Source organism: Vigna unguiculata, chromosome 6 (assembly GCF_037176805.1).
Source record: "Vigna unguiculata cultivar grain cowpea cultivar isolate G323 ecotype 2 chromosome 6, ASM3717680v1, whole genome shotgun sequence".
Classification (NCBI taxonomy): Eukaryota; Viridiplantae; Streptophyta; class Magnoliopsida; order Fabales; family Fabaceae; genus Vigna; species Vigna unguiculata.
The window spans coordinates 27659969-27663435 of record NC_140797.1 but is presented as its reverse complement, the minus strand read 5'-3'; the positions used below and the strand labels follow the sequence as shown (position 1 = coordinate 27663435).

The following is a 3467-nucleotide window of genomic DNA, read 5'->3' as shown; positions in this document are numbered from 1 at the left end:
TAATGGGCTAAAAAGATTATAAATTGCCACCCTTGAATCTCAAATATAATTCCTAGTCCTTATGATAATCATGTTACTTACCCTTTTATTTAGAAGTAATGCATCCATTAATGAAGCTATTATACTTTTTCCAATACAAAACTAAGAGACAAGATAAATTAAGGTGATTTTTATTTTTTATTTATATTAAATATTTTTCAAAATAATATAATTTTCCCTACCCACAATATATGAAATGGAGGTGCATATAGGGTAATCAAAGAAAAAAAAAACCATGACAGCTGTGGGATTTGAACCCACGCCCTTTCGGACTAGAGCCTAAATCTAGCGCCTTAGACCACTCGGCCAAACTGTCCTTTGTTATTGACAATTGGGCTTGTAAATTTTATATTTTATTTAGTTTTAAACATAACAAAATAATTTGCACTGACTTTATTAAGGAAGAAAATAAAGAGACTATGAATAAATTAGATTACATGATATTAAATGGGACAAGTTTTTCGCAATGGTGCAATTTAAGTGAGATATTATCCAAATTGGCAAGTTTTGAAAAAAATTATGTACATGACTGAGTCCTACTTGCATGGCATGACTTATAACTCCTCAAATTGAAGTTGTGTTTAGTCAAACATAACTCCTGTGTGTTGTCATCGTGTTCACGACAAGACACTGAGAAATATATCTTTTGAAAACAAGAATAGAGTTGTCACCATAATTTATCAAGAAAAACTACGAAAAAACTACATAAAAAGTGGAATCCGACAATAGATTTAGGTTTGTTCTATGTTCTAACACATTTTTTTTATATTTTTTATTAAAAAAAATATTTATGTGGATCTGACAAGGATTGAATTTGCTCCAACTTAGTGTTGTTCACAATAAGAAATAGGAGTTATGTAGTTCTTTATTAAAAAACAACTATTTTTGAAATTTTAATATCTTTTTATAATTCGCCCTGTAATACCCCTTTCGTGTTGTCACATGTAAATTTTTTTCTCCTTTCAAACCAACGAAAATACTATGATACCATTCTATAAATAGGAACTTCATAAATACTTGTCCAAGTTCATTCAAATAAAACCTCACAAATACCAAAAACATCTATAAAGGTTCCTATTACAATTCTTTTAAACCACAAACATTCAAAGGAAAATTCAACATAAAAGAAACCATTTTTTTTTCAAAAGCTTTCCAAAAATCCCAAAGTTCTCCTTAGCACATCTCCTCACACCTATGCATTTGCACCAACATCTATGACAACATTTGCTCCCGTATAACACTCACATTATATGATCATCGCACAAACACAACAATGTAATGCAACTCACCTCATGATCACAAACGTGTTACATAAATTTAACCAAGTCATATTACCACCAAGTAATATCAATCAAATCATATTAGCACCAAGTAATATCGATCTAGTATGTCATTTTCTTATATCTTACCACTATCACAACGGTCAAACGAAAGAACAACGTGTTATCGATCAAATGTCGCAAATTTAGCTCAATCCAATGGTTAACGATCCGAAAAACTCAATTTTACCAAAATTGAGCAGACCAGAAAAATACACACTCGTCGAATACGAAAAACAACGTTTTGGCATATTAAAATGAACATGTTTCAATACAACCAATTCTCTAGAATACGCAACAAAAATTTTGATCATCCCACCATCAAATTAATTGAGCATAAAATCATTCCCATATTCAAAAGTTCCAATTCTATGTGCTTATTCATTAAAATTGATACAACCTTCAGAGTTCAAATAATAAGGAGAAAAAAATACACTGCACTTGTAATCCTCTTAACATTGGACTCACTTACCTTATATTCACTTAATAAGCATTCTTCTATTAAATCAAAATTATACTCACCACTTAATATTAACAATTAAGCACGTAATTATTTAACCTAAACAACAAAACTATAAATTTTCCATAGAGAATAGCAACCCGAAACCACTTCTTATACCCTTATAACATCATTCCATTGATCATATAAAAAAACACCAATAATTAACATATAGTCACAATTTAGTACCTAAAATTATATTTCCATTGAATATTCCACTCATAATTATTAACTCCAAACCCAAACTGACCATTAATCCAAAAACTCAAAATTTAATCTTGCATTATAATTTCCTGTATTTATCATGAATAGAAAAATTGCAAAATCCATAGAACCAACGTCACAACCATTGAGCGTCCCTTGAGAATCGTTATCCAATAATACAACTCATCATTCACTAAAATTCCATTTCACAATCCCATTATCATTATTTTTCCCAAAACCCAACTGTGCAAAACCACGTCACAAAATTTCCTTCCATTACACCCAACAATAGTCCACAAAAAAAGTGTTCATCACCACCACTTTAGAATATCAACATTTCGATCAGCCAATAAGAACAACAATAGAAAACATACATTGCATCCACAGTAACATCTCGGTCGGATATACGAATTTAAATAATTAAAATAGGAAATAAGTATAAAATCGCATTTATGGTAACTCATTTTCCCAAAATGCGGGAAAGTTTAAAACATTTATTATACCGCAATAAACCAAAATTAACAAACTATAATTGTTGATTACAAATTCCAAGTTTGGTAAGATAAAGGTTTACAAAATGTTTAAAATCCATAAAACAAGAAAACATCATAAAGGCTTTTCCCCAAGCTAGCCCCTCTTTGAATCTATGCTTCACTAGCAACACCTGCAACATCATCTACTCCCGTCTAACACATTACACGATCATCACCAAACACAAGCAGACAAGGTGAGCTTAACAGAATAAAAGTACACTACACAATATAATAAATAATCATTCACTATTCCAAATACATCTAATACTCCCAAGTCTCACAACATAATACACCATTCCCTCAGAACCAACTAGTTTCCTTTCCTACGCCCCAACACCTCTTGGAAGAGAATTTCTCCCATTGCGAACCAACGCCTCGTGGAAAAACAAGCAACAACCCTTACCTGTTCACCAAAACCCTAGTAAAAGTATTACTTTCCTTAGGACTTACAAGCAACCGCCCTTGCCTGTCACCAAAACCCAGCAAGAGCATAACCTTTCCCTGTTCACACAAAACCTGGTAAGAGTGTTGCTTTTCCTAAGACTCACAAGCCACAATCCTTAATCCTCGACTTCAAAAACTTCCCCCGGACGCATCTTGATTCTACACCCTTTGATGATTACATTGATCGATCTTTGCTGCCACGAGTGTCTACTCGTCCCTCTGACTACAAACCACCACCTAATAGTCCACACGCGGGAATAAATTTACCACGACCACGATCCACGACACGAAGTGGAGTTCCCCAATACGAACCACAATTTGTATTTGTCCCATGACTACCAACTCGTCAGCTAACACTAAGGAGGGCAATCTTCCGGAACCCATCCGTACAAGCCACAATCTCGAACACTCCATTGGACTTCCAAAACC

The 3467-nt window shown here is 33.2% G+C and overlaps 1 non-coding gene across 1 annotated transcript; it reads right to left on the bottom strand.

Moving 5' to 3' along the window:
- Window positions 1–275: 275 nt before the first annotated feature.
- TRNAL-UAG (transfer RNA leucine (anticodon UAG)) lies at window positions 276–355 on the bottom strand. Its single transcript has one exon. It is a non-coding gene; the product is annotated as a tRNA-Leu (tRNA).
- Between the last annotated feature and the right edge of the window lie 3112 nt (window positions 356–3467).